General features: G+C 40.2%; 1 protein-coding gene across 1 annotated transcript in view; it reads right to left on the bottom strand.

The window, feature by feature from the left end:
* Positions 1-11378, bottom strand: part of LOC124263558 (cystathionine beta-synthase-like) — a 45634-nt gene extending 34256 nt beyond the window's left edge. The window contains exon 1 of the mRNA XM_046698219.1: positions 11286-11378. The gene's annotated coding sequence lies outside the window, so the exon portion shown is untranslated. The remainder of the gene's footprint in view (positions 1-11285) is intronic.
* Positions 11379-12615: the final 1237 nt, after the last annotated feature.

The following is a 12615-nucleotide window of genomic DNA, read 5'->3' as shown; positions in this document are numbered from 1 at the left end:
GGAGTACCAGACGACAAGAAAAACAAATTTAGAGTTATCTCCCTTCCATAGATTTGCATTTGCAAAACATCGGTAATTTCCGTACATCATACATGATTCAATGTTATTTGATATAAAGAATGACTACTACGAAGTACCAAATGAGTGTGGCATTTCCAGCGGGGTACATAGAAAATGTTACTCGCTTGTACTGGAGGTAAATTGAAAATAATACTGAAATTTGACCCTCAGATGGTCTGCCTACGTGTATTATGGTTGGTTTGTTGTTGTTTAACGCAGCACTCAGCAATATTCCAGCTATATGGCGGCGGTCTGTAAATAATCGAGTCTGGAACAAACATCCCAGTGATCAACAGCACAAACATCGATCTACACATTTGGGAACCGATGATGTGTCAACCAAGTCAGTGAGCCTCACCACCCGATCCCATTAAGGGCTTCTTATGCCTGCTTCCATTAGTTGCGTCTGATGGTGTATTATGGCCAAAATGGCCAACAACAGTTGCCGGTAATACATTCCTTAACATGCCCTACAAACCAACATGTCCAGATGTCCGTGGCAGGTATTTTACATATAATAATCATAATTCACTGAAGTAATTATTTTCCTAATCTCAGAGTTTGTATTTTACATTAACATTTAATGTGATATAGTCTGAAACAAATATACTCATCAGGGTTTTACCGGACGCAAGATTCCTCCGTATTGGACGCAGAAATTTGGTGAAGTACCCCCAAACTAAAATCCTCGGGGTCCTTGTAAATGCAATATAATTTTTTCATGGGAAAGAACTTTCTGAGTTTGTAATGATATCCCATATTAAAATATCACTATTCTATTTACAATCATTATTCTAATGACATTGAAAGTAACACATATCCTAACATAATCATTATCAAATGGGAAGGATTCATTATCATTGATTTAATGCAAATTGACGGATCCCCAATTTTGGAAATGGACTCTCAAAAAAATATGCCCTGAGTACCCAGGACTCCCAGTTTCGAAGAGCTATGTAAAACCCTGACTCATGGAAACGAATATGGGAATGCATGAAAATACAAGTGTTCCTTTATTTATTCCCAAAATTTCACCCACAGTGCAATACATACCTTATGAAGAAACCTGGAAAAGAATAAAGAAACACTTTCATGTGTTCCCTTATTCGGTTCCATGAGTATATATCCGAGAAAACCCATGCAAGTCTAGAAAATGTGGCAAGTCTAGATTACCAGTTTCTGAAAATGAAGAAAGTCTCTAGGCTCCTTTTCATTATATTTTATGAACTGTATTTATTCTGTAAAATGTTCATTTCAGAGAAAAGATGTTAGTTTAACTGTGATCAAGTACAACTGTATTCAAACCTTTTGCTCTATGTCTTGGGGCTGAATATCTGGGTGAGAAGGTCCAGGTAAATCTCTGTGCACTGAATATACCTGTCATGCATTATAATTCCAGACTTGGCAACAGTTGCTACCCTGAGCTTTTGGCAAGACCTTTGCGGTAAAGAAAAGGAGTTGTTGACCTACATTCACATTCATAAATGTCACGACCCAGCTGACAAACCATTTTGATGACAAAGACGATCAATGTTTGTGTAGCCATGAACTAAGTCGTTCTGGCCCAAGTAACCTGTCTCACAGTCCCTGAACCACATTAGTTTCCCCAATGCTTAGCCCACCCTGCAATGCTGAAGCCCTAAATGAAGCAAGTCTAGATTTCCTCAGGTTCCTGAATCTCTGGTCTCACTGGGGCTCCTTTTCAATTTAAATGGGTTTATTTGCTACTATCAAAATGACATGTATTCAGGGACTAAACGTTAGTCTATGGTCCGAGGTACTGATCCTCAAAGCATCTGTAGCACTACTCCACTCCTATGATAAAGTATAGAGTTACGACAGGTCCAAGGACTCCCCATCACATGATCTGATGTATTTGTAGCCCAGGGTCCAGATCCACAAAGCATTCCTACTACATTGGTAAGTCTATGATAAACTATAGAACGCTTTGTTAGTGGGACCCAGGAACATATCTTGGAAAATATATGGCATGACATAAAGCACATAAAATCTCCTGACTGCACTTTGAAAACAGTCAATCACTTGCAAGCAGTTTACAGCAAGTTCCATTACAATGCAGCTCTAACTTTCAGTATCTTTATGATAATCGCACTAATCTCTAGCCAAGGTCACTTCAACCTCGAACCGGGGCGGGGGGGTACTCGGGGTAGCCTAGTGGTGAAAGGGTTCACATGTCACAACGAAGATCTGGGATCGATTCCCCATTTGGGTTCAATGTGTGAAGCCCATTTCTGGTGTCCCTTCCTCCACATGATATTGCTGGAATGTTGGTACAAGTGGTGTAAAACTAAACTCACTCACTCACTTGAATTCCAAAATGCTGGTTTTGGGAAATATGAGTTTGACAGCAGAACAAGAAATCCCAGAATCCTCTGTCATCATCGCATCATCAGTAGTCTAACCTGGACTCCCCACTGTACAACTAACACAGGTAGCTGGTGATCTATTCTAACCAAGACTCCCCACTGTACAACTACCACAGGTAGCTGGTGATCTATTCTAACCCAGACTCTCACAGGTAGCTGTTGATCTATTCTAACCCAGACACACCACTGTACAACTAGCACAGGTAACTGGTGATCTATTCTAACCCAGACACACCACTGTACAACTACCACAGGTAACAGGTGATCTATTCTAACCCAGACTCCCCACTGTACAACTAACACAGGTAACTGGTGACCTATTCTAACCCAGACTCCCACTGTACAACTAACACAGGTAGCTGGTGATCTATTCTAACCCAGACTCCCACTGTACAACTAACACAGGTAGCTGGTGATCTATTCTAACCCAGACTCCCACAGGTAACTGGTGATCTATTCTTACCCAGGCTCCCACTGTACAACTAACACAGGTAACTGTGATCTATTCTAACCAAGACTCCCCACTGTACAACTAACACAGGTAACTGTGATCTATTCTAACCAAGACTCCCCACTGTACAACTAACACAGGTAACTGGTGACCTATTCTAACCCAGACTCCCACTGTACAACTAACACAGGTAGCTGGTGATCTATTCTAACCCAGACTCCCACTGTACAACTAACACAGGTAGCTGGTGATCTATTCTAACCCAGACTCCCACAGGTAACTGGTGATCTATTCTTACCCAGGCTCCCACTGTACAACTAACACAGGTAACTGTGATCTATTCTAACCAAGACTCCCCACTGTACAACTAACACAGGTAACTGGTGATCTATTCTAACCCAGACTCCCACAGGTAGCTGGTGATCTATTCTAACCCAGGCTCCCACTGTACAACTAACACAGGTAACTGTGATCTATTCTAACCCAGACTCCCACAGGTAGCTGGTGATCTATTCTAACCCAGGCTCCCACTGTACAACTAACACAGGTAACTGTGATCTATTCTAACCAAGACTCCCCACTGTACAACTAACACAGGTAACTGGTGATCTATTCTAACCCAGACTCCCACAGGTAGCTGGTGATCTATTCTTACCCAGACTCCCCACTGTACAACCAGCACAGCTAGCTGTGATCTATTCTAACCAAGACTCCCCACTGTACAACTAACACAGGTAACTGGTGATCTATTCTTACCCAGACTCCCACTGTATAACTAACACAGGTAGCTGGTGATCTATTCTAACCCAGACTCCCACAGGTAGCTGGTGATCTATTCTAACCCAGGCTCCCACTGTACAACTAACACAGGTAACTGTGATCTATTCTAACCCAGACTCCCACAGGTAGCTGGTGATCTATTCTAACCCAGGCTCCCACTGTACAACTAACACAGGTAACTGTGATCTATTCTAACCAAGACTCCCCACTGTACAACTAACACAGGTAACTGGTGATCTATTCTAACCCAGACTCCCACAGGTAGCTGGTGATCTATTCTTACCCAGACTCCCCACTGTACAACCAGCACAGCTAGCTGTGATCTATTCTAACCAAGACTCCCCACTGTACAACTAACACAGGTAACTGGTGATCTATTCTTACCCAGACTCCCACTGTATAACTAACACAGGTAGCTGGTGATCTATTCTAACCCAGACTCCCACAGGTAACTGGTGATCTATTCTTACCCAGGCTCCCACTGTACAACTAACACAGGTAACTGTGATCTATTCTAACCAAGACTCCCCACTGTACAACTAACACAGGTAACTGGTGATCTATTCTAACCCAGACTCCCACAGGTAGCTGGTGATCTATTCTAACCCAGGCTCCCACTGTACAACTAACACAGGTAACTGTGATCTATTCTAACCAAGACTCCCCACTGTACATCTAACACAGGTAACTGGTGATCTATTCTAACCCAGACTCCCACAGGTAGCTGGTGATCTATTCTTACCCAGACTCCCCACTGTACAACCAGCACAGCTAGCTGTGATCTATTCTAACCAAGACTCCCCACTGTACAACTAACACAGGTAACTGGTGATCTATTCTTACCCAGACTTCCACTGTATAACTAACACAGGTAGCTGGTGATCTATTCTAACCCAGACTCCCCACTGTATAACTAACACAGGTAGCTGGTGATCTATTCTAACCAAGACTCCCCACTGTATAACTAACACAGGTAGCTGGTGATCTATTCTAACCCAGACTCCCCACTGTATAACTAACACAGGTAGCTGGTGATCTATTCTAACCCAGGCTCCCCACTGTACAACTAACACAGGTAGCTGGTGATCTATTCTAACCCAGACTCCCACTGTATAACTAACACAGGTAGCTGGTGATCTATTCTAACCCAGACTCCCACTGTACAACCAGCACAGGTAGCTGGTGATCTATTCTAACCCAGACTCCCACTGTATAACTAACACAGGTAGCTGGTGATCTATTCTAACCCAGACTCCCACTGTATAACTAACACAGGTAGCTGGTGATCTATTCTAACCAAGACTCCCCACTGTATAACTAACACAGGTAGCTGGTGATCTATTCTAACCAAGACTCCCCACTGTATAACTAACACAGGTAGCTGGTGATCTATTCTAACCAAGACTCCCCACTGTATAACTAACACAGGTAGCTGGTGATCTATTCTAACCAAGACTCCCACTGTACAACTAACACAGGTAGCTGTTGATCTATTCTAACCCAGACTTCCCACTGTATAACTAACACAGGTAGCTGTTGATCTATTCTAACCAAGACTCCCCACTGTATAACTAACACAGGTAGCTGGTGATCTATTCTAACCAAGACTCCCCACTGTACAACTACCACAGGTAGCTGTTGATCTATTCTAACCCAGACTCCCACAGGTAGCTGATGATCTATTCTAACCCAGACTCCCCACTGTACAACTACCACAGGTAGCTTTGATCTATTCTAACCCAGACTCCCCACTGTACAACTAACACAAGTAGCTGGTGATCTATTCTAACCCAGACTCCCCACTGTACAACTACCACAGGTAGCTGTGATCTATTCTAACCCAGACTCCCCACTGTACAACTAACACAAGTAGCTGTGATCTATTCTAACCCAGACTCCCCACTGTACAACTACCACAGGTAGCTGTTGATCTATTCTAACCCAGACTCCCCACCATACAACTACCACAAGTAGCTGTTGATCTATTCTAACCCAGACTCCCCACTGTACAACTACCACAAGTAGCTGTTGATCTATTCTAACCCAGACTCCCCACTGTACAACTAGCACACGTAGCTGTTGATCTATTCTAACCCAGACTCCCCACTGTACAACCAGCACAGGTAGCTGTGATCTATTCTAACCCAGACACCCCACTGTAAAACCAGCACAAGTAGCTGTGATCTATTCTAAACGAGATTCCCACTGTACAAATAGCATAGTCAGCTGGTGATCTCTTTCTACCCAGACTCCCCACTGTATAACTACCATTGGTATTTGATGAGAGAAAAATAACAAAATGGAATCTGATAACAACATACTTTTTCATGATTACATTATAATGGTTGACAAGTCAGTGTTATACAGTCTGTGTCACATCTATCAGCAACTGTTGTTTTTAGGAGAGCAGACTGGAATGATTTAATAAAATAGATTTTAATCATAATGAATACACTTTTCCATGATTCATTCAGTATAATATTTATTCACCACTTGGAAAAATTATGCATTTATTCCTATACAATAATTCTAAATAATGAGAAAATGTATCACATTATCAATGTTGTATGAAACACAATTATGTATTTAAACTAGTGCTTCTTTCTTCATGATGGCACACGAACAATCTGGAATATGGGATTTAAAGGCACAATGTCACACATTTTTGACAATATTTTGGCCTAAATTATATATCTTGGTTCATATGCACTCACCTTAGCTTACTATTGATGCAGTATAAGACTTATTATCCCTTACACCTTGCCTGAAACCGATAATTGAAACTTTGAGGTGAACAGCTTCCAAACGAAGAATACTTGCCGTATACTAGTATATGGAATGTAAACAAGTACTCCATACATCTAAAACTGTCGCATGCGGTGTTGTCATTGTTTGCTTAACTGGTTCCAATACCATTTATGTGTAGGATATTTGTAAAGAGCGCTCCAAGGGACATAACTACAATGGGGTTCGCTTGAAATAACGTTAGGCTGGTAGAGGGTGCGAAAGTCAATTTAATGCAACGTTGAATTAATTCATTTGAACTTTATAGTTTAATATTGTACTCTATATAAATAATATTTTGGGAATAAATTATATGGTAGCTTCCCTGAGGGCTAATAGTTAGTATTATTGAGAGAAATGCATTATCTATTTTCAGAGAAGTGTTGTGTGATATTGTGGCTTTAAATGGCTGCAACAGATGTGTATAGAAACATGAGATTATCACATACAGTTATCACGCAACTTTGTTAGGGGATGTAAAACTTCATGAGGAACAATCGTTTTACTTAGCAAGCGTTGGTGAGCTAAATATACACAGCTTATTCCTAATGTAGCAGAGGGGGCCGGTGGGGTAGCCTAGTGGTGAAAGCGTTGGCTCATCATGCCGAAGACCCGGGTTCGAATCCCCACATGGGTAAAATGTGTGAAGCCCATTTCTGGTGTCCCCCGCCGTGATGTTGCTGGAATATTGCTAAAAGCGGCGTAAAACCAAACTCAGTCAATCAGTCAGTCATGTAGCAGGATGTAAATACTCTATTGTTTACTTTAATTAATCTCAAACTTTGGTAAATAAGTTTGTTTTCTGTTTGTTTGTTGTTTAACGCCGCACTAAACAATATTCCAGCTATTTGATGGCTGTCTGTCAATATTCAGGTCTGGACCAGACAATCCAGTCACTGACATCATGAGCATTGATTTGGGTTAGAACTGGTCTTCAGCAGCCAACCCTTTCCGTAAGAGGCAAATGACCCGTGATGATCTGGTCAGAATTGGTCTTCAGTAACCCATGCTTGCCCGGAGGCCCAAGCGCCGGTTGTTATTGTATCGGACCGAATTTTCAAATATTTGCAGGCCCTTGTGGCTTCCAGTAAATTATCTGTCAGGGTTTTTTTAGACTGGAACCTTTCCCATAATTTTTTAATTTTTAACATTCAGGAATCCATGATCCATCATGTTACGATAACTTAGTTTCACTACCTGGTATTTCAGCGCTTTGTGTGTAGGAATGTCAACAACAGTCTTTAACAAATAAAAACTTCTCTGTGTGCCATAGGCTTCGCTAATTGATATGGTAGAAACCGTGTGAAACTGTGTACAATGTAGTCTATTTTGTTTTCATTGGCTTGACTTTAACAAAATGGGCCTGCACATTTCATTCAGGGCCTGTAGATTTTACAGCCTGCACTCGGCAGCAGGACTTGATGGCCAACTGGCAAATTAAAGTATTGCAAACACTGCCGGGGTACCCATTTTCCGCTGGGTGAATAGAGGCAATTTTGAACAAACTCACTTGCTTAAGGTCTCAGGTGCTTTGCTGTGGGGCAGGAAAGTCAGAAGTCATGCTGCCAAACACGGTCACCCATCCATGTCTCTTTGCACTCAACGTTGCTTAACTTCAACTGAATTGTGACCTGAGCTCTAAGCACAGGACCACACACCAGCACACATAGTTCTGTGAATACCAGTAAATGTGTACTGATGCTGTGCATATATTAGCATATATTACTGTGAGCATGTATGAGTGTGCAAACATGCCTGTGACAAAATGCATGTGTGTATGATACAGGGATTTACCTGGGGTCCTGTATTTGAGGGTCCCTGGGACTGATACTCTTAATTTTCAGGGGGTTCTGGACTACATAATGAGGGTCACAGACACTTAAATATTATTAGTAATACTGTCATTGTATTGTGTATCATGATCATCACATTGTTACAGTAATGAAATCGCAAATGATACCATAACCCAGCTAGTAGCAAACTCAGTAATAACTTATTGTTACTAGACTGGTATTTTTACAAAAAGTATTTAGACTTTTTCTGCGTCCATGTGAATAAATTTCGCAATGTCCATTGTCAATTTTTATGAGTATAGGAAGCAGGCACATCACAATGAAGCAACCAGGAACACAGATATCTATGTGTTCCTGGTTGCTTCATTGTGATGTGCCTGCATCCTTGGGACCAGGGCGGTATTTTAGCACTAAAATATATTGGTGTGAATATATGCAGTAGGGTTGCAACGAATACTGACTGACTGACTGAATGAGTTTGGGTTTTACGCCGCTTTTAGCAATATTCCAGCAACATCACGGCGGGGGACACCAGAAATGGGCTTCACACAGTGTGCCCATGTGGGGATTCGAACCCGGGTCTTCCGCGTGATGCAACGAATACACTATGTGGTGAATATGATATGTATCATGAATATTGGGTAACGAATACGAATAATTATTCACGAATACAGTATTTTAGTTAAGTGATTGATTTACAATATGAACGCCCATGTTGACAGTTTTGATTTGTCACAGCAATAACCAGTCATCTCATGACACTCAAATTTGGTATGTAATAGTTATAGTTGACAGTACCATGTGTGGCCTTGGCAAACTAACATGATTGCTACTGCATTGCTAGTACATATTCAATCCTTGCATATCTCACTTTCCAAAAGTACACAAGGGTTCAAGTAAAACATGCTTCCTTAAAATGATTGTAAATATTCGTTAATATTCGGTTCTGGTGACCACGAATAACGAATTGAATTCATGCAGGGCTTCGGTTCGATTCACCGAATATGCGAGTGAATCGTTACAGCCTTAATATGCAGTGCTATATTTTGATTTATTATATAGGTAGTATTTTTCCTGTACCACGATTGGTCAAAAGACCGTCACATGATTGACTACAAAACACGATATTGACTTGAGTTTTCTCGCAAGCTCGGTCGATATTGTTTACTCAGGTCAATAAAAAACGATATCGACCTCTACAAGAGTCTATAATTGTATAATGTACTTAATCATAAAATGGAATTTGTATTTGTCATATTATACTGACGGCTTTCTGCCCAAACATAGAAAATGCATGATAGTACCATTTACTAGTAATGCTTCACTCTGATAAAGTCTGGCACATGGTACACAATTTATGATAAACATAATAATGTAACAATATAAAAAAACTAAAGTCCTAATGTTTTATTGCCCAAAAATGTAAACTTACAACAATTTTTTTGGATTGTTTTTTTACCCATATACACTTCATAAATTGTCAAAACAAAAACCACTTTTAGTATTCAAAACGAATATTACTAGGACTGGTGATTTTTTATTGTTTTTATTTTCCCTCCTGCCTTTAGGTTTTCTGAGGACAAAAATCTGTAAAACATGAAATAAAATTGGTCTGGCCTTACGTGTTTTTATGGTGTCTGACTGACAATAAATCCCATGAACAGCTACAAGAATATGTTACATGATTTCTAGATACTAGTAAGTATTTCTACAATGAAGAATAATGACAATTATTATGGATATGCAACTTCTTTTATTCAGTGGAGGCGACGTTTCGGTTCTAATGTTGTTGTCAAGCAAGTATAAACATCCACCTGGATTCCTATCAGTTGTTTAAGCTCTAATTCAGTCCTTGTATGTCACCCTACTGGCTTCCTATCAATTTACTCAATCTCGCATACAAACGTTGTACATCAACCTCATCTATTGTATAAACATCTCATCCATATCTAATGTAACAACAACTCCTGTATATATTCTCTCAATTTGTTACTCATGTATCACTTGCTTGACAACGACATTAGAACGTATGTCGAGCCTCCACAGAATAACAGAAGTTGTATATCCATAATAGTTGTCATTATTCTTCATCAACTCAACTTCTAAAATACCCATCAAAGAAGTATTTCTACAATGTTTGAAATCAATCACTTCGAACAAAGTCCCTTCTCTTTTTCATAAAATCACTGTGAAGAAACTTGAACCGACATTAGATAGATCTACGATTATTCACTTGCATATTCGGTGATTCGAACCGTAGCCCTTCATGAATTCAATTCGTTATTCGTGGTCACCAGAACCGAATATTAACGAATATTTACAATCATTTTAAGGGAGCATGTTTTACTTATGTCCTTTCCAAAGTGAGATATGCAAGAATGGAACATATTCTTGCATTGCAGTAGTGCAAGTCATGTTAGTTTGCCAAGACTGCACATGATACTGTCGATTATAACTATCACATACCAAATATGAGTATCATGAGATCACTGGTTATTGCTGTGACAAATCAGAACTGTCAACATGGGCGTTCCGTATTGTACATCAATCACTTAACTACAATATTGTATTCGTGAATAATTATTCGTATTCGTTACCCAGTATTCATGATACATATCATATTCACCACATAGTGTATTCGTTGCAGCCCTACTACGTATACAATATATTCAAAGAATGATCTAACTCTAAGTAAGAAAGACACAAGTGCATACACATCAGTTTCACAACATATATAATGGCGAAAGGGGGAATGGATTTCAACATATATTAGTGTTAACCCAAGTCCATAAACTCTCAGTTGACCTGGCGGAAGTGTTGGAGTATTGCATCATTTGTTTATTGACGTGTTCAAGAGCCAAGTGATATCTGTTGACTAGATCAGAGTCGGTTGAAGTTTGTATACAAATCAATGGACGATCAATGCTCGCCACTGAGAAATATATGTATTAAACCATTTCACGTTATGTCATCGATGTAAAATGCTTTCATAGAGTGATTCAGCACAATATACACGCGTGCAGTACTCACTTGTCTTTCGGGAAACTTGCACTGTCAACAAGCTACAAGTTAAAGGACGTGTCGCTCCAATGTGGTGGAACAAAATAGCAAAGATGGACACTCCTCCAGAGCGGCACAATCTGATTGGCTAACCTGGATAATCCCATTTATAAATATATAGGGGTGTTAGGTCAAGCCGTCGTGATAGCGAGAAGGATTGATCTACAGATTTTGCTGTTTTGTGTGATGCATTTCGACGATAAAGTTTTATCGAATATCAAAACAGGGACCAAAACAGCCTTTACAACTGTCTATTGTTTCAGCCTGAATGTAAAGTCGTAAAATGTATGGGAGAGCCTATTGCGCGTTCTGAAGGCAGGCGACCGACGCAGAACAGGAATTTAAGCTGTATATTGATATCTAGGTCGTATGCTTTAAGCACCTGTGTCGTCTGCTCGAAGTCTGCTTCGATTTTAAAACCTTGGATAGCGCGTTTTGATCGACTTGCGATTGCAGCATATTTAGCTGACTCAAGCTGCGGCCCACTGAATCATAGGCGCCCGGCTCTGATATATTTATATGACCCTATATCTTATATATCAGAGCCGGGCGCCTATGCACTGAATGAACCATGATGTTCTGTAAACAGGGTTGCAGCCAATCAATGACCGATAAAATGAGAGCCCCAAACAAACCGCAAAAGATGTTTTTTCTCAATATCAGACACGTTTCCGACATGACATCTAAAAAGTCTGGAAACATTCAGTTCAAGGAACATGTTCAAAAGAGACTGCCTAAAACCCGGACCGGGGCGGGTTTGGTCAGTGGGTAATGCTAAAAACGGATTGCAGAATGTTAAAACGAAAGTTGCGGAGCTGTTTAAATACACTTCCAGCATGACCAAATGTATATGATTGAATCAAAATGTATATTTAACAATGAAATAAAAGTAAACTATGACCACTTAGGTTTTCCTTGACCCAGCCTATATGGTTCATCGATCACTTACTTGATAACGGCCGACCGGTACGTGTACAAATACGTGGGGAATCGAACCCGGGTCATCGGTGTGGCGAACACTTTAATCACAAGGCTACCCCACCTCCCTTTACTGTTATTAGAGTGAGTGAGTTAAGATTTAACGTCACATCGGCAATATTTCAGCCATATCGTGACGAGAACATTTGATATTGAAAAAGAATATATATATATATAGATATTATAAAAAACCTGCCGCCAAAGGACAGTAAAGCAACTAGAGTATCACAGATATATATGTAAAACTAGTAATTGCATCTAAAACATTTTAACTATAGGGGACAACACAATATAAAAATGGGGTATAGATCGCCAACAACTG

This window comes from Haliotis rubra, unplaced genomic scaffold (genome assembly GCF_003918875.1).
Source record: "Haliotis rubra isolate DU_JTF1 unplaced genomic scaffold, ASM391887v1 Scf89, whole genome shotgun sequence".
Taxonomy (NCBI): domain Eukaryota; kingdom Metazoa; phylum Mollusca; class Gastropoda; order Lepetellida; family Haliotidae; genus Haliotis; species Haliotis rubra.
The sequence above is the reverse complement of the archived record's forward strand: the minus strand, read 5'-3'. Positions and strand labels throughout refer to the sequence as shown.